We start from the raw sequence: 19157 nt of genomic DNA on the forward strand, positions 1-19157 counted from the left end.
GGGCAACGCAGAGCCAGGAAAGAATTTTGCGCAAGCCTGCTGTAACACTTAGCTGGCTGCGTATTAATTAGGACTACTACCCCCAGCAGAGACGCAGTATAGTCAGGACGGTCACAGGCAGACCAAATATATTTTTTGGTCCCAAATTTTTTGGGAAAAGCCCACTGCCTATATAGACAATATATGTCTTTCACGTTTTTCACTGTCCCTGCCTCAGCACTACTGGCCCTATACTATGTAAAATTACTGCAGACTGTTTCCCTCTGGACAGGATGACAGCAATGATGTAACGGGCAACGCAGAGCCAGGAAAGAATTTTGCGCAAGCCTGCTGTAACACTTAGCTGGCTGCGTATTAATTAGGACTACTACCCCCAGCAGAGACGCAGTATAGTCAGGACGGTCACAGGCAGACCAAATATATTTTTTGGTCCCAAATTTTTTGGGAAAAGCCCACTGCCTATATAGACAATATATGTCTTTCACGTTTTTCACTGTCCCTGCCTCAGCACTACTGGCCCTATACTATGTAAAATTACTGCAGACTGAGGACGCAATACTCTGCACGGCCGATATACAAAAAAAAAAAAAAAAATGTGCAACACTGCAAAAAGCAGCCTCAACAGTACTACACATGGTCAGATGTGGCCCTAAGAAGGACCGTTGGGGTTTTTGAAGCCTAAAATCACTCCTAACGCTCTCCCTATAGCAGCTCCAGCATCAGCAGCACTTTCCCTGAGCTATGTCAGAATGCATCTGTGGCGAGCCGCGGGAGGGGCTGATTTATATACTCGGGTGACACCTGATCTCTCCAGCCACTCACTGCAGGGGGGTGGTATAGGGCTTGAACGTCGCAGGGGGAAGTTGTAATGCCTTCCCTGTCTTTCTATTGGCCAGAAAAGCGCGCTAACGTCTCAGAGATGAAAGTGAAAGTACCTCGAACATCGCGTGGTGCTCGCCTCGAGTAACGAGCATCTCGAACACGCTAATACTCGAACGAGTATCAAGCTCGGACGAGTACGTTCGCTCATCTCTAATGTTGAGCCATATTGTTTGGATAGCCACCCACAACTCCATGGCATTTTTGGGTGCAGCATCTTGGGTGCACATAACTGCTCGACTGAGCTTATGATGGGTAAACATGCAGGCCAAACCATTCATAGGAACTCTCCAAGATGCTCCTCAAATCAAATCTAGACAACTTGGGGCTTGATGGTACTGTGAATTATCCTACTGGAATATCCCATTTTTATAGGGGTACATGAAGTCCACGAAGGACTGTAAATACAATGAAACGTAGTGGGCAGTCAATGACATGTTTAGATGGACAAGTTGACCAAACCCATGCCATAAGAACACACACTAAGTTAGTATGGAACTACCACAGTGCCTTGTTTACAACTGGGATCTATGGCTTCATGGGGTCTGTGCCACACACCATCATCCTGAAACAATTGGTACTGTGACTAATTGGACTACACCACATGTTGCCAGTTCTCTAGGGTCTAGTTAACAACCTAAAGACCCCAATGGGTCCAATATTATCGTATTAACAGAGGTGCTCTGGTGGGTCTTTTGCTCTGGTATCCCATGCAAGCAAAAGAACACTGCACTGACCTGTGGAATATGCATGTGGAGCCTCCTACATTGAATGCGTAGGTGATTTATGTCAGAGTTGGTTGTCTGTACATATGCACAATTCTAGATAGATGTCGCCAATCGCAATCATTGAGTACCTGTGAGCGGCCAGTGTGCGGGCAACTGTGGGCAGTAATGTCTTCTATAATGTATTCCCAATACATGAGCATTCATTTGAAGGAATGCTGCCATCCCATAGGTGGCGCTGCAGAGGTATTGTTCCATCTTCCTTATTTGCATATTACCTAGAGGAGCTTGGATGGCCTTATAAGTCTCCTCACTCACCTTCTTGGTGCTTTCCCCAAGGGGAGATGTTACCCCTCACAACTGTGGATCGAGGAATATTAAATGCTTGCACAACTTTGGAAATGAAATGTCCCATCCATCTAACACTCACTATCATACCTTGTTTGAACTCCAATTATTCACGTCACCTTGCCATAAGCACGCTGGAGTGTTCAGCCTCACTCACAAGGTAACAGCTCACAATTTATACAGGTGTTTGGGTGTTCCAAAGCCATCAGCTGAGGTAATGCCTCTTCATATTCAGTTTAAATATTGCTATCCCGTGACTTTTGGCATGTCAGTGTATTGATGTAATGAAATGAATATGATACACTGTTCCTCACAACACACTCAGCTTATTGTATTTAGATTGTAATAGATTCTATTAATCATCATCCAGTTTTATTCCCTGTGTTGGATAACATGCCAATATCACCTTCCTGGCAACTACACTGACCTTGAGTTAATGAATCTATTCATGTGACCTTGCTGTGCGAAAAGGAGATCACATGAGTAACTGCAAAGATTCTTTCCAAGAACGTTAGCTTTTAATTAACTTCTACTGGTAACAATTTATGTACAGTATGTCTACAAACCAGGAAGAACTGGCATGTTACACTTCAAGGAAATTGAGCAAATGTAATGTGTATAACTTCCAATATATATTTAAAATAGCTTCCTCCGGAAATATATGTAATACAATAAGACTTCATTAGATGGAAACGGGTGAACACTAGAGATGAGCGAACGTACTCGTCCGAGCTTGATACTCGTTCGAGTATTAGCGTGTTCGAGATGCTCGTTACTCGAGACGAGTACCACGCGATGTTCGAGTTACTTTCACTTTCATCTCTGAGGCGTTAGCGCGCTTTTCTAGCCAATAGAAAGACAGGGAAGGCATTACAACTTCCCCCTGCGACGTTCAAGCCCTATACCACCCCCCTGCAGTGAGTGGCTGGCGAGATCAGGTGTCACCCGAGTATATAAATCGGCCCCTCCCGCGGCTCGCCACAGATGCATTCTGACATAGTTCAGGGAAAGTGCTGTCTTGCTAGAGTTGCTATAGGGAGAGTGTTAGGAGTTATTTTAGGCTTCAAGAACCCCAATGGTCCTTCTTAGGGCCACATCTAACCGTGTGCAGTAGTGTGGAGGCTACTTTTTGCAGTGTTGCACATTTTTTTTTTTTTTTGTATACCGGCCGTGCAGAGCATTGCGTCCTGCAGTAATTTTACATAGTGCAGGGCCAGTAGTGGTGAGGCAGGGACAGAAGACATATTTAGTGTATATAGGCAGTGGGCCTTTCCAAAAACATTTGGGGAAAAAAATCTATTTGGGCTGCCTGTGACCGTCCTCAGTGTACTGGGTCTCTGCTGGGGGTAGTTGTCCTAATTCATACGCAGCCAGCTAAGTGTTACAGCAGGCTTGCGCAAAATTCTTTCCTGGCTCTGTGATGCCTGATACATCACCGCTGTATTCCTGTCCACAGTGAAACAGTCTGCAGTAATTTTACATAGTGCAGGGCCAGTAGTGGTGAGGCAGGGACAGAAGACATATTTAGTGTATATAGGCAGTGGGCTTTTCCATAAAAATTTGGGAAAAAAAATCTATTTGGGCTGCCTGTGACCGTCCTCAGTGTACTGGGTCTCTGCTGGGGGTAGTTGTCCTAATTCATACGCAGCCAGCTAAGTGTTACAGCAGGCTTCTGCGAAATTCTTTCCTGGCTCTGTGTTGCCTGTTACATCACCGCTGTATTCCTGTCCACAGTGAAACAGTCTGCAGTAATTTTACATAGTGCAGGGCCAGTAGTGGTGAGGCAGGGACAGAAGACATATTTAGTGTATATAGGCAGTGGGCCTTTCCAAAAACATTTGGGAAAAAAAATCTATTTGGGCTGCCTATGACCGTCCTCAGTGTACTGGGTCTCTGCTGGGGGTAGTTGTCCTAATTCATACACAGCCAGCTAAGTGTTATAGCAGGCTTCCGCGAAATTCTTTCCTGGCTCTGTGTTGCCTGTTACATCACCGCTGTATTCCTGTCCACAGTGAAACAGTCTGCAGTAATTTTACATAGTGCAGGGCCAGTAGTGGTGAGGCAGGGACATAAGACATATTTAGTGTATATAGGCAGTGGGCCTTTCCAAAAACATTTGGGAAAAAAAAAATCTATTTGGGCTGCCTGTGACCGTCCTCAGTGTACTGGGTCTCTGCTGGGGGTAGTTGTCCTAATTCATACACAGCCAGCTAAGTGTTACAGCAGGCTTGCGCAAAATTCTTTCCTGGCTCTGTGATGCCTGTTACATCACCGCTGTATTCCTGTCCACAGTGAAACAGTCTGCAGTAATTTTACATAGTGCAGGGCCAGTAGTGGTGAGGCAGGGACAGAAGACATATTTAGTGTATATAGGCAGTGGGCCTTTCCAAAAACATTTGGGAAAAAAAATCTATTTGGGCTGCCTGTGACCGTCCTCAGTGTACTGGGTCTCTGCTGGGGGTAGTTGTCCTAATTCATACGCAGCCAGCTAAGTGTTACAGCAGGCTTGCGCAAAATTCTTTCCTGGCTCTGTGTTGCCTGTTACATCACTGCTGTATTCCTGTCCACAGTGAAACAGTCTGCAGTAATTTTACATAGTGCAGGGCCAGTAGTGGTGAGGCAGGGACAGAAGACATATTTAGTGTATATAGGCAGTGGGCCTTTCCAAAAACATTTGGGGAAAAAAATCTATTTGGGCTGCCTGTGACCGTCCTCAGTGTACTGGGTCTCTGCTGGGGGTAGTTGTCCTAATTCATACGCAGCCAGCTAAGTGTTACAGCAGGCTTCTGCGAAATTCTTTCCTGGCTCTGTGTTGCCTGTTACATCACCGCTGTATTCCTGTCCACAGTGAAACAGTCTGCAGTAATTTTACATAGTGCAGGGCCAGTAGTGGTGAGGCAGGGACAGAAGACATATTTAGTGTATATAGGCAGTGGGCCTTTCCAAAAACATTTGGGAAAAAAAATCTATTTGGGCTGCCTGTGACCGTCCTCAGTGTACTGGGTCTCCGCTGGGGGTAGTTGTCCTAATTCATACGCAGCCAGCTAAGTGTTACAGCAGGCTTGCGCAAAATTCTTTCCTGGCTCTGTGTTGCCTGTTACATCACCGCTGTATTCCTGTCCACAGTGAAACAGTCTGCAGTAATTTTACATAGTGCAGGGCCAGTAGTGATGAGGCAGGGACAGAAGACATATTTAGTGTATCTAGGCAGTGGGCCTTTCCAAAAACATTTGGGGAAAAAAATCTATTTGGGCTGCCTGTGACCGTCCTCAGTGTACTGGGTCTCTGCTGGGGGTAGTTGTCCTAATTCATACGCAGCCAGCTAAGTGTTACAGCAGGCTTGCGCAAAATTCTTTCCTGGCTCTGTGTTGCCTGTTACATCACCGCTGTATTCCTGTCCATAGTGAAACAGTCTGCAGTAATTTTACATAGTGCAGGGCCAGTAGTGGTGAGGCAGGGACAGAAGACATATTTAGTGTATATAGGCAGTGGGCCTTTCCAAAAAAATTTGGGGAAAAAAATCTATTTGGGCTGCCTGTGACCGTCCTCAGTGTACTGGGTCTCTGCTGGGGGTAGTTGTCCTAATTCATACACAGCCAGCTAAGTGTTACAGCAGGCTTGCGCAAAATTCTTTCCTGGCTCTGTGTTGCCTGTTACATCACCGCTGTATTCCTGTCCACAGTCAAACAGTCTGCAGTAATTTTACATAGTGCAGGGCCAGTAGTGGTGAGGCAGGGACAGAAGACATATTTAGTGTATATAGGCAGTGGGCCTTTCCAAAAACATTTGGGAAAAAAAATCTATTTGGGCTGCCTGTGACCGTCTTCAGTGTACTGGGTCTCTGCTGGGGGTAGTTGTCCTAATTCATACGCAGCCAGCTAAGTGTTACAGCAGGCTTGCGCAAAATTCTTCCCTGGCTCTGCTGTGCGTTCCGTAAGCGAAGTCAACCTCCAACCACAGGCCAATAAGCGGCACATTTAATTACAGCGTTGTGTTTCTGCACTACTGGTAATACAGCATGCTGAGGGGTAGGGGTAGGCCTAGAGGACGTGGACGCGGGCGAGGAGGCGGAGGCCCAAGTCAGGGTGTGGGCACAGGCCGAGTCAGTGCGGTGGCCAGGGATAGAGGCAGGGCCAGACCGAATAATCTACCAACTGTTTCCCAAAGCGCCCCCTCGCGCCATGCCACCCTGCAGAGGCCAAGGTGCTCTAAGGTGTGGCAGTTTTTCACAGAGACGCCTGACGACCGACGAACTGTGGTGTACAACCTTTGTCGCGCCAAGATCAGCTGGGGAGCCACCACCACCAGCATGCGCAGGCATATGATGGCCAAGCACCCCACAAGGTGGGACGAACGCCGTTCACCGCCTCCGGTTTGCACCACTGCCTCTCCCCCTGTGCCCCAACCTGCCACTGAGATCCAACCCCCCTCTGAGGACACAGGCACGAGTGCCTACCGGCCTGCACCCACACCCTCACCTCTGCTGTCCTCGGCCCCATCCAGCAATGTCTCTCAGCGCAGTGTCCAGACGTCGCTAGCGCAACTGTTTGAGCGCAAGCGCAAGTACGCCGCCACGCACCCGCACGCTCAAGCGTTAAACGTGCACATAGCCAAATTGATCAGCCTGGAGATGCTGCCGTATAGGCTTGTGGAAACGGAGGCTTTCAAAAACATGATGGCGGCGGCGGCCCCGCGCTACTCGGTTCCCAGTCGCCACTACTTTTCCCGATGTGCCGTCCCAGCCCTGCACGACCACGTCTCCCGCAACATTGTACGCGCCCTCACTAACGCGGTTACTGCCAAGGTCCACTTAACAACGGACACGTGGACAAGCACAGGCGGGCAGGGCCACTATATCTCCCTGACGGCACATTGGGTGAATTTAGTGGAGGCTGGGACAGAGTCAGAGCCTGGGACCGCTCACGTCCTACCCACCCCCAGAATTGCGGGCCCCAGCTCGGTGCTGGTATCTGCGGCGGTGTATGCTTCCTCCACTAAACCACCCTCCTCCTCCTCCAACGCAACCTCTGTCTCGCAATCAAGATGTGTAAGCAGCAGCACGTCGCCAGCAGTGGGTGTCGCGCGGCGTGGCAGCACAGCGGTGGGCAAGCATCAGCTTAGGAGAGAAGAGGCACATGGCCCACGAACTGCTGCAGGGTCTGACAGAGCAGACCGACCGCTGGCTTTCGCCGCTGAGCCTCCAACCGGGCATGGTCGTGTATGACAACGGCCGTAACCTGGTGGCGGCTCTGCAGTTCGGCAGCCTCACGCACGTGCCATGCCTGGCCCATGTCTTTAATTTGGAGGTTCAGCGCTTTCTGAAAAGCTACCCACACTTGTCATACCTACTCGGAAAGGTGCGCTGGGTCAGCGCACATTTCCACAAGTCCAAGACGGACGCTGCCACCCTGCGGACCCTGCAACATCGGTTTAATCTGCCAGTGCACCGACTGCTGTGCGACGTGCCCACACGGTGAAACTCTACGCTCCACATGTTGGCCAGACTCTATGAGCAGCGTAGAGCTATAGTGGAATACCAACTCCAACATGGGCGGCGTAGTGGGAGTCAGCCTCCTCAATTCTTTACAGAAGAGTGGGCCTGGTTGGCAGACATCTGCCAGGTCCTTGGAAACTTTGAGGAGTCTACCCAGATGGTGAGCGGGGATGCTGCAATCATTAGCGTCCCCATTCCTCTGCTATGCCTCTTGAGAAGTTCCCTGCAAAGCATAAAGGCAGACGCTTTGCACTCGGAAACGGAGGCAGGGGAAGACAGTATGTCGCTGGATAGTCAGAGCACCCTCCTGTCTATATCTCAGCGCGTTGAGGAGGAGGGGGAGGAGCATGAGGAGGAGGGGCAAGAGACAGCTTGGCCCACTGCTGAGGGTACCCATGCTGCTTGCCTGTCATCCTTTCAGCGTGTATGGCCTGAGGAGGAGGAGGAGGAGGAGGAGGATCCTGAAAGTGATCTTCCTAGTGAGGACAGCCATGTGTTGCGTACAGGTACCCTGGCACACATGGCTGACTTCATGTTAGGATGCCTTTCTCGTGACCCTCGCGTTACACGCATTCTGGCCACTACAGATTACTGGGTGTACACACTGCTCGACCCACCGTATAAGAAGAACCTTTCCACTCTCATACCCGAAGAGGAAAGGCGTTCGAGAGTGATGCTATACCACAGGACCCTGGCAGACAAACTGATGGTAAAATTCCCATCCGACAGCGCTAGTGGCAGAAGGCGCAGTTCCGAGGGCCAGGAAGCAGGGGAGGCACGGAGATCAGGCAGCATGTACAGCACAGGCAGGGGAACACTCTCCAAGGCGTTTTCCAGCTTTATGGCTCCCCAGCAAGACTGTGTCACCGCTCGCCAGTCAAGGCTGAGTCGGCGGGAGCACTGTAAAAGGATGGTGAGGGAGTACGTAGCCGATCGCACGACCGTCCTCCGTGACGCCTCTGCCCCCTACAACTACTGGGTGTTGAAGCTGGACACATGGCCTGAACTCGCGCTGTATGCCCTGGAGGTGCTTACTTGTCCTGCGGCTAGCGTCTTGTCAGAGAGGGTGTTTAGTGCAGCTGGGGGAATCATCACAGATAAGCGTACCCGCCTGTCAACCGACAGTGTCGACAGGCTTACACTCATCAAGATAAACAAAGCCTGGATTTCACCAGACTTCTCTTCTCCACTAGCGGACAGCAGCGATACCTAAGCAATACGTAGGCTGCACCCGCAGATGGAAGCATCGTTCTCTATTACCATCAAAAACGGGGACCTTTTTGCTTCATCAATCTGTGTATTCTATTCATCCTCCTCCTCCTGCTCCTCCTCCTGAAACCTCACGTAATCACGCCGAACGGGCAATTTTTCTTAGGCCCACAAGGCTCAGTCATATAATTTTTGTAAACAATTTTTATACGTTTCAATGCTCATTAAAGCGTTGAAACTTGCACTTGAACCAATTTTTTTTTTAACTGGGCTGCCTCCAGGCCTAGTTACCAATTAAGCCACATTAACCAAAGTGATTAATGGGTTTCACCTGCCCTCTTGGTTGGTCATGGGCAATTTTTCTGAGGTACATTAGTACTGTTGGTACACCAATTTTTTTGGGCCCTCGCCTACAGTGTAATCCAATTAATTTTTTGCCCACCTGCATTAAAGCTGACGTTACATCAGCTGTGCTGGGCACTGCAATGGGATATATTTATGTACCGCCAGTGGCTTCCTGGGACCCACCCATGCTGTCGGTCCACATGGACTTCCCATTAGGGAGATGTACGTGCCTGTGTATACTTATAAAAAACTCGAGCCTGACTGGGGCATGCAGTTTGGGCCGAAGCCCACCTGCATTTAATCTGACGTTAGCTCTGCTGTCCAGGGCAATGCAATGGGATACATTTATGTACAGCGGGTGGGTTCCAGGGAGCCACCCATGCTGTGGGTGCACACGGAATTCCCATTGCGGAGTTGTACCTGCCTGTGACTATTTATAAAAAACCGCGGTCTGACTGGGGCATGCAGACACCTTGACAGAATGAATAGTGTGTGGCACATAGGTTCCCCATTGCTATGCCCACGTGTGCAGCTCCTGATGGCGGTGGCACAGGATTATATTTCTCATTGCTTCTGTACAGCATTGTGGGCTATCGTCCTGCCCCTTTTAAAGAGGGCCGCTGCCTAGCCGTGCCAACCCTCTGCAGTGTGTGCCTGCGGTTCCTCCTCATGGCAGACGCACTTATAAATAGACATGAGTGTGGCGTGGCATGAGGGCAGCTGAAGGCTGCGCAGGGACACTTTGGTGTGTGCTGTGGACACTGGGTAGTGCGGGAGGGGGGTTGGGCAGCATGTAACCCAGGAGAAGTGGCAGCGGAGTGTCATGCAGGCAGTGATTGTGCTTTGTTGGAGGTAGTGTTAAGGACCGTTACACATGACCGGTCACATTAACCTTTCAAGTCTTGGGTTCCAAATCTATTCATATCCGCTGCAGCACGGAGGCCAAGAACCACACAAGAGTCGGTTTCTAGTTCTCCTCAGATACGGAGAGAGAGCCACGGCAAGTATATAGCTCACTCTGCTTAAGGCGTACATACTCTGAGCGTTTATTGACTGACTACATTTCTAAATACAGGAAAGCAATACGTCATCATTAGTCATGGGGTTAGAAAAAACATCAAGAATTGTGCTTTGTTCAACAATCAGCGCAGCTAGAATAAATATGTGAAATGTCCAAGTGATTACTCCTCTCTTGGGAGTTTGGATGATCGCAGCGTCTTATCAGCACGATTTGCTCTTTTCCCGAAGCTCAGGACATGGGGGAGTTTTTTTCTGATAGCGGCTGTACCAGGCAAATGTTCTCGGATGAATAGAAAGGAAAAAAAAACAAACAAATCATTAGACATTGCAACGAATACCCTGCTGTAAAGTTATTTCTGCCTTAATTATTGTTTCACTACACACAAGCTTATTTACATCTTATAATGCTCCATTTTGTATCTAGCGGCCATTTTGAGACAGATTCTTCCATTTTATGGACCTGTACCTTCTCAAATCCCCCTAAAAACTGTCTCAAAATAAACAATACCTTATAACTTCTACTGGGCGGGGTAAGGTTTGCTTTCCCTATCTCTAGTTTATGATCTATGCCCTACCTGTCATTGTTGGTCAGCTGTCCAAGGGCTAATCCCTTCCCCGACAACTAATCCTAACTAAATAAACACGAAGACCTAATAGACACAGAAGGGATCTACAACACACATGCTACTCTATTCTAATGGCTGGGAGACTAGAGTGGTCACCCCTGTTTCTGCTGAGACAGATCCATAAGGGGACAAATCGCTCTGTTGTATTATAGGCATATAGCCTGGGGTCTCTACATTTACGTATACGGGGGCGACAGGTACCATCTGATCTGTAAGCTTAGCACAAGAGCGTCTCATGCATGGCACAATACAGACAGAAAGTAGCAGGAGTATGATAAGAGTAACCAGAATCCCTATTCCTATCTGCATTAAAGGGGTTGTCCCGCGGCAGCAAGTGGGTCTATACACTTCTGTATGGCCATAATAATGCACTTTGTAATGTACATTGTGCATTAATTATGAGCCATACAGAAGTTATAAAAAGTTTTTTACTTACCTGCTCCGTTGCTAGCGTCCTCGTTCCCATGGAGCCGACTAATTTTCGCCCTCCGATGGCCAAATTAGCCGCGCTTGCGCAGTCCAGGTCTTCTCCTGTTCTCTATGGGGCTCCGTGTAGCTCCGTGTAGCTCCGCCCCGTCACGTGCCGATTCCAGCCAATCAGGAGGCTGGAATCGGCAATGGACCGCACAGAAGAGCTGCGGTCCACGGAGGAAGAGGTTCCCGGTGGCCATCTTCACCGGTAAGTATAGAAGTCACCGGAGCGCGGGGATTAAGGTAAGCGCTCCGGTAAGCTTTCTTTAGGTCCCTGCATCGGGGTTGTCTCGCGCCGAACGGGGGGGGGGGGGTTGAAAAAAAAAAAACCCGTTTCGGCGCGGGACAACCCCTTTAAGAATTGTTTCCATTGTCCGGTCCATACAAACCACTCATCCCAGGGTTACGCTTCAGCTCTTCTGACAATGTGGCCAATTTCTTTATTGCGATAGTCACTTTACCTGTGGGCCCTGTGTTATCTGGAATATATGTACAGCAAGTTTCACCAATCATTTTACAAACACCACCTTTCTCGGTTAGTATCATATCCAGAGCCACTCGGTTCCGGAAAGCCATGGTGGCCGTGGGGCCCAACTGATCAGCAAGCCCCTAAAGTGCATCTCTTGTATAGCTCACGAACCCCTGCTGGTTGTAATATATACCAACCCTCTGCAGTGTGTGCCTGCGGTTCCTCCTCATGGCAGACGCACTTATAAATAGACATGAGTGTGGCGTGGCATGAGGGCAGCTGAAGGCTGCGCAGGGACACTTTGGTGTGTGCTGTGGACACTGGGTAGTGCGGGGGGGGGGGGGGGGGGTTGGGCAGCATGTAACCCAGGAGAAGTGGCAGCGGAGTGTCATGCAGGCAGTGATTGTGCTTTGTTGGAGGTAGTGTGGTGCTTAGCTAAGGTATGCATTGCTAATGAGGGCTTTTCAGAAGTAAAAATTGTTGGGAGGGGGGGGGGACCACTCTTGCCGCTATTGTGGCTTAATAGTGGGACCTGGGAACTTGAGATGCAGCCTAACATGTAGCCTCTCGCCTGCCCTATCTGTTGCTGTGTCGTTCCCATCACTTTCTTGAATTGCCCAGATTTTCACAAATGGAAACCTTAGCGAGCATCGGCGATATACAAAAATGCTCGGGTCGCCCATTGACTTCAATGGGGTTCGTTACTCGAAACGAACCCTCGAGCATCGCGAAAATTTCATCTCGAGTAATGAGCACCCGAGCATTTTGGTGCTCGCTCATCTCTAGTGAACACCCATTTTTCCTTTTTTGTGTAATAGGGTATGTTTATACAGTATGTAGCAAATTTGATGCAAATTTCTGTGACTCTTCCATATGTCTGAATGGGCTTTGTAAAAATCGATGCACCTGCTGCTGAAACAATCCTAGTCAGACATATAGAACTAATTTTAGTCCCAGAATCACAGAAATGTCTGCAACAAATCTGCCACTGCCAGTGCGGACAGAGCTGGAATCGAAAGGCCCATTTAGATGGGACGAATGTCGTTCAAATGATGCCTGACACTCGTCCCCACACATACTTGATCTTGTGCACCTGCATGGGAACTAGTATCGCTGGCTCACAGCAGGCGGCTGGATGAGATTTCTCCCCTGCCCCTCTCCATTGACCTAACATAGCAGCCGTTCAATACTGCTGCCATTTACACTGAACGATGATCATTCATCTCATCGTCCATCGTTCATGCAGCATAAATGATGGACAGTGAGCTGATCGCTGATCGTTCACTGTAAATAGCGGCGATTCAGTACTGAATGGCCACTATGTTAGGTCAATGGAAAAGGCCGGGGAAACTCGAGAGAAATCTCCTGCAACCTCCCCGCCCCCTGCTGGCCGTTCTGTGAGTGAGCCAGCGATACTAGCCCTCATGCAACCGCACGGGAGCAAGTGTATGCGGGGACAAGTGTCGGGCATCATTTGCCCAATATTCATCCCGTCTAAATGGGCCTTAACAGCTCTGCTACACTGCAGTAGCCAGGGTTGGTAATGCAGACACTGTTCCCATTGAATTTCATAGTAGCTGTGCCTGAATTATCATCTCAGGCTACTGTAATGTGGATAGAGCTATCAGATACCAGCTTTGTCCACACTGACAGCAGGCCCAATGATAGCTGACTATCGGGGGTTCCGAGCTGCAGACCACTCATTAAGGCTATCATTAGATAAAGGCATTTTCCCACTATTTAAAAATGCTTCACAGCTACTTTGCACTTCCTGGTTGCTGCTGACCATGACATGTGACTTCTGCAGCCAATCACTGGCCACCTTCTATAGCTAGTGATTGGCTGCAGTAGTCACATGTCCTGGTCAGCAGCAACCAGGAAGCACAAAGTAGCTGTGACACAATTTTAAGTAGTGTGAAAACCACTTTAAGTCCCAGAAAACCGCTTTAAGAGTATAAGTTTAGAAAGAACAAGAATCTTGCAGGGAAGCTGCCAGAAATTTCTAATTTTCCCATAGTCCTGCAACTAGAGGGATCCATTCTGATTACATTATATTAGGCAATTCCTAACTAAACTATGACATTTTCTACTAGGTTTCGTAAGATGGATCTAAGGGAAATTCTACATAAAAGAAGTTGATCCAACTGGGCAACTGCTTCTCAAAACGAAACTGTGCCAGCAATTAGCAGATCTCCACAGATCCAACTGCTGAAGTCCCTGGTTTGGAAATATAGTGCTAATTGAATGAATGGACACAGTGTAAAACATAGTTATGCTAAAAATACCATATCATCTTGCCACTCTGGTTACTGCCTGATGGGAGACCTAAACCTTATGATGTGCAGTACATTCCTCGAGAGCATATAAATATGAGTTACCAAACTGGGACAACATGCTTTGAAAAATCGGTGTGATCTATTTATGAAAACGTTCTCTATATCATGTAGTCACCAAAAATGACTCTCAGGGGGCAATATTAGTGTAAAACTGACAGTGATTATATATATATATATATATATATATATATATATATATATATATATATATATATATATATATCGAACGATCATTGCATTACGAACAGCTGGAGCATGACATCACAGGATCAGTAACGCAGAATCACATGACGGCTGCGTCACGATTTGTTTTCCGATAATGTGCTGAACATGCTGGGCTGCATTTCAGGTTCCCAGGTCCCACTATTCAGCCACAATAGCGGCAAGAGTGGGCCCCCCGCCCTACCAATTTTTATTTCGGACAAACCCTCATTAGCAAGGCACACCTTAGCTAAGCACCACACTACCTCCAACAAAGCACAAGCACTGCCTGCAGGACACACCCCTGCCTCTTCTCTTGGGTTACATGGGGCTGCCCAACACCCCCCCCCCCCCCCGCGCGCACGACCCAGTGTCCACAGCGCACACCAAAGTGTCCCTGCGCAGCCTTCAGCTGCCCTCATGCCACACGCTGGCCTTACAGCCACACCACTCTCATGTCTTTTTATAAGTGCGTATGCCATGAAGAGGAACCGCAGGAACACACTGCAGAGGGTTGGCAGGGCCAGGCAGCGACCCTCTTTAAAAGGGGCGGGACGATAGCCCACAATGCTGTACAGAAGCAATGAGAACTCCAATCCTGTGCCACCTCCATCAGGAGCTGCAAACGTGGGCATAGCAATGGGGAATCCATGTGCCACACAGTATTCATTCTGTCAAGGTCTCGCATAGCTCAATCCACACTGCAAGGGGAAAGCTGTCAGCGCTCTGCCCTCTACCCAAGTCAGTCAGTGCCTTTGTGCCAGACAGGTCAAACACCGCGATGGGAACTAAGTTTGCACCAACAGCATAGGGGGGTCCTAGGAAGCCCAAGACATGAACCAAAAATTGATCTGAGCGGCCAAACATGGCAGACTTGCACCGCGCCCACGACATAGGCCTCGGCCCACAGCTTCAGCAATCCTAGGCAGGAAGCGGACTTTCACTGCACCAAGGACATAGGCCTCTGCACAAACCCTCAGCAATCGCGGGCCTACAGCGGACTCCTATGCTAGTGTAGCTGTGCACATCTCATTAGCGCTGTATTGCTCCTGTAGTTTGTCCCAATGCAGTGCCCCGGATAGTAGAGCTAACGTCAGATTAAATACAGGTGGGCTTCGGCCCACACTGCATTCCCCAGTCAGACCGGGGTTTTTAATACATAGACACAGGCAGGTACAACTCACTAATGTGAAGTCCGTGTGGACTGACAGCATGGGTGGCTCCCTGGAACCCACCGGCAGTACGTAAATATATCCCATTGCAGTGCCCAGCACAGCTGAGGTAGCGTCAGGTTTAATGCAGGTGGGCTTCGGCCCACACTGCATGCCCCAGTCAGACTGGGGTTCTTTATAAGTAGACACAGGCAGTTACAACTCCATGTGGACCGACAGCATAGGTGGGTCCCAGGAAGCCACCGGCGGTACATAAATATGTCCCATTGCATTGCCCAGCACAGCTGAGGTTACGTCCAATTAAATGCAGGTGGGCTTCGGCCCACACTGCATGCTCCAGTCTGACCGGGGTTTTTAATACATAGACACTGGCTGGTACAAATCCCTAATGTGAAGTCCCTGTGGACCCACAGCATGGGTGGCTCCCTGGAACCCACCGGCGGTACATAAATAAATCCCGTTGAAGTACCCAGCACAGCTGCGGTAATTTCAGGTTTAATGCAGGTGGGCTTCGGCCCACACTGCATGCCCCAGTCAGACTGGGGTTCTTTAGAAGTAGACACATGCAGTTATAACTCCTTGTGGACCGACAGCATAGGTGGGTCCCAGGAAGCCACCGGCGGTACATAAATATATCCCATTGCATTGCCCAGCACAGCTGAGGTTACATCCGATTAAATGCAGGTGGGCTTCGGCCCACACTGCATGCCCCAGTCTGACCGGGGTTTTTAATACATAGACACTGGCAGGTACAAATCCCTAATGTGAAGTCCCTGTGGACCCACAGCATGGGTGGCTCCCTGGAACCCACCGGCGGTACATAAATAAATCCCATTGCAGTGCCCTGCTCAGCAGAGCTAACGTCACATACAATACAGGTGTGCTTCGGCCCACAGTGCATGCCCCAGTCAGACTGGTAATATGTACCTTAACAGTAACCGCGTTGGTGGGAATGTGGTGGCGACTGCGGACCTAGTAGCGCGGTTTTATTTAGTTGGTTTTCGGAATGTTGCCAGGATTAAGTAGGCCGTGGCGGGGGGATGGTGGGGGGGGCTCTCTTGTTGTGTCGGTAAAGGTGAAATTCTTGGACTGCCACCAGACGGACCAATGCAAAGGTATTTGCCAAGAATGTTTTCATTGTTGGAGGAGGAGGGGGATGTTTTTGAGGCACTACGTGTCCTCTCCACGTGTCCGTGGTTATATGCACCTTAACAGTAACCGCGTTGGTGGGAAATGGCCTCGCCACCATCATGTCTTTGGGAAGCCTCCGTTTCCACACCCCAGTGACATAGCATTAGCAGCGGTATAGGCAGAGCCCAGAATTAGTAACATTTCAGCCGTAGCATTAGGGACAGACCCCAGTAACATATCACTAGCAGCATTATAGGGGGAGCACAGTATTAGTTCCATTTCAGTAGTAGTAGCAGTCCAGACAGGCCCCAGTAACAATTCCGAAGCAGCAGTATAGGGGGAGCACAGTCTTAGTTCCATTTCAGTAATAGTAGCAGTCAAGACAGGCCCCAGTAACAATTCCGAAGCAGCAGTATAGGGGGAGCACAGTATTAGTTCCATTTCAGTAGTAGTAGCAGTCAAGACAGGCCACAGTAACAATTCCGAAGCAGCAGTATAGGGGGAGCACAGTATTAGTTCCATTTCAGTAGTAGTAGCAGTCAAGACAGGCCACAGTAACAATTCCGAAGCAGTATAGGGGGAGCACAGTATTAGTTCCATTTCAGTAGTAGTAGCAGTCAAGACAGGCCACAGTAACAATTCCGAAGCAGCAGTATAGGGGGAGCACAGTATTAGTTCCATTTCAGTAGTAGTAGCAGTCAAGACAGGCCACAGTAACATTCCCGTTGCAGCAGTTTAGGGAGATAACAGTCTCTTTCAAATTTCAGTAGTTTCAGTATAGACAAGGCCCCAGTTACATTTATGTAGCAAAAGTGTAGGCCAACCCCACACACCTTGCTGTAGCATGAGTGCAGGCGAAGCCCATAAAAATTACTAGGATTACACTGTAGGCGAGGGCCCAAAAAAATTGGTGTACCAACAGTACTAATGTACCTCAGAAAAATTGCCCATGCCCAACCAAGAGGGCAGGTGAAACCCATTAATCGCTTTGGTTAATGTGGCTTAATTTGTAACTAGGCCTGGAGGCAGCCCAGTTAAAATAAAAATTGGTTCAGGTGCAAGTTTCAACGCTTTAATGAGAATTGAAACATATAAACATTGTTTACAAAAGTCATATGACTGAGCCTTGTGGGCCTAAGAAAAATTGCCCGTTCGGCGTGATTACGTGAGGTTTCAGGAGGAGGAGCAGGAGGAGGAGGATGAATATAATACACAGATTGATGAAGCTAAAAGGTCCCCGTTTTTTATGGTGATAGAGAACGATGCTTCCATCCGCGGGTGCAGCCTATGTATTGTTTAGGTACCGCGGCTGTCCGCTGGTGGAGAAGAGAAGTTTGGGGAAATCCAGGCTTTGTTCATCTTTATGAGTGTAAGCCTGTCGGCACTGTCAGTTGACAGGCGGGTACGCTTATCCATGATGATTCCCCCAGCCGCACTAAACACCCTCTCTGACAAGACGCTAGCCGCAGGACAAGCAAGCACCTCCAGGGCATACAGCGCGAGTTCAGGCCACGTGTCCAGCTTCGACACCCAGTAGTTGTAGGGAGCAGAGGAGTCACGGAGGACGGTCGTGCGATCGGCTACGTACTCCCTCACCATCCTTTTACAGTGCTCCCGCCGACTCAGCCTTGACTGGGTAGCGGTGACACAGTCTTGCTGGGGAGCCATAAAGCTGGCAAAGGCCTTGGAGAGTGTTCCCCTGCCTGTGCTGTATATGCTGCCTGATCTCCGCGCCTCCCCTGCGACCTGGCCCTCGGAACTGCGCCTTCTGCCACTAGCGCTGTCGGATGGGAATTTTACCATCAGTTTGTCCGCCAGGGTCCTGTGGTATAGCATCACTCTCGAACCCCTTTCCTCTTCGGGTATGAGAGTGGAAAGGTTCTCCTTATACCGTGGGTCGAGCAGTGTGTACACCCAGTAATCTGTAGTGGCCAGAATGCGTGTAATGCGAGGGTCACGAGAAAGGCATCCTAACATGAAGTCAGCCATGTGTGCCAGGGTACCTGTACGCAACACATGGCTGTCCTCACTAGGAAGATCACTTTCAGGATCCTCCTCCTCCTCCGCAGGCCATACACGCTGAAAGGATGACAGGCAAGCAGCATGGGTACCCTCAGCAGTGGGCCAAGCTGTCTCTTCCCCCTCCTCCTCATGCTCCTCCCCCTCCTGCTCCTCCTCCTCAACGCGCTGAGATATAGACATGAGGGTGCTCTGACTATCCAACGACATACTGTCTTCCCCCGCCTCCGTTTCCGAGCGCAAAGCGTCTGCCTTTATGCTTTGCAGGGAATTTCTCAAGAGGCATAGCAGAGGAATGGTGACGCTAATGATTGCAGCATCGCCGCTCACCATCTGGGTAGACTCCTCAAAGTTTCCAAGGACCTGGCAGATGTCTGCCAACCAGGCCCACTCTTCTGTAAAGAATTGAGGAGGTTGACTCCCACTACGCCGCCCATGTTGGAGTTGGTATTCCACTATAGCTCTACGCTGCTCATAGAGCCTGGCCAACATGTGGAGCGTAGAGTTCCACCGTGTGGGCACGTCGCACAGCAGTCGGTGCACTGACAGATTAAACCGATGTTGCAGGGTGCGCAGGGTGGCAGCGTCCGTGTGGGACTTGCGGAAATGTGCGCAGAGCCAGCGCACCTTTCCGAGCAGGTCTGACAAGCGTGGGTAGCTTTTCAGAAACCGCTGAACCACGAAATTAAAGACGTGGGCCAGGCATGGCACG

The 19157-nt window shown here is 49.4% G+C and overlaps 1 protein-coding gene and 1 long non-coding RNA gene across 4 annotated transcripts in view; one reads left to right on the forward strand and one right to left on the reverse strand.

Annotated features, from left to right (window-relative positions):
• Window positions 1-19157, forward strand: part of MYOZ2 (myozenin 2) — a 122422-nt gene that overhangs the window by 53970 nt on the left and 49295 nt on the right. The window lies entirely within an intron of this gene.
• LOC136572895 (uncharacterized) overlaps window positions 9965-19157 on the reverse strand; it is a 59821-nt gene continuing 50628 nt past the window's right edge. Inside the window, exon 3 of the long non-coding RNA XR_010785826.1 lies at window positions 9965-10300. This is a non-coding gene — a long non-coding RNA (uncharacterized lncRNA). The remainder of the gene's footprint in view (window positions 10301-19157) is intronic.

This window comes from Eleutherodactylus coqui, chromosome 7, assembly GCF_035609145.1.
Source record: "Eleutherodactylus coqui strain aEleCoq1 chromosome 7, aEleCoq1.hap1, whole genome shotgun sequence".
NCBI lineage: Eukaryota > Metazoa > Chordata > Amphibia > Anura > Eleutherodactylidae > Eleutherodactylus > Eleutherodactylus coqui.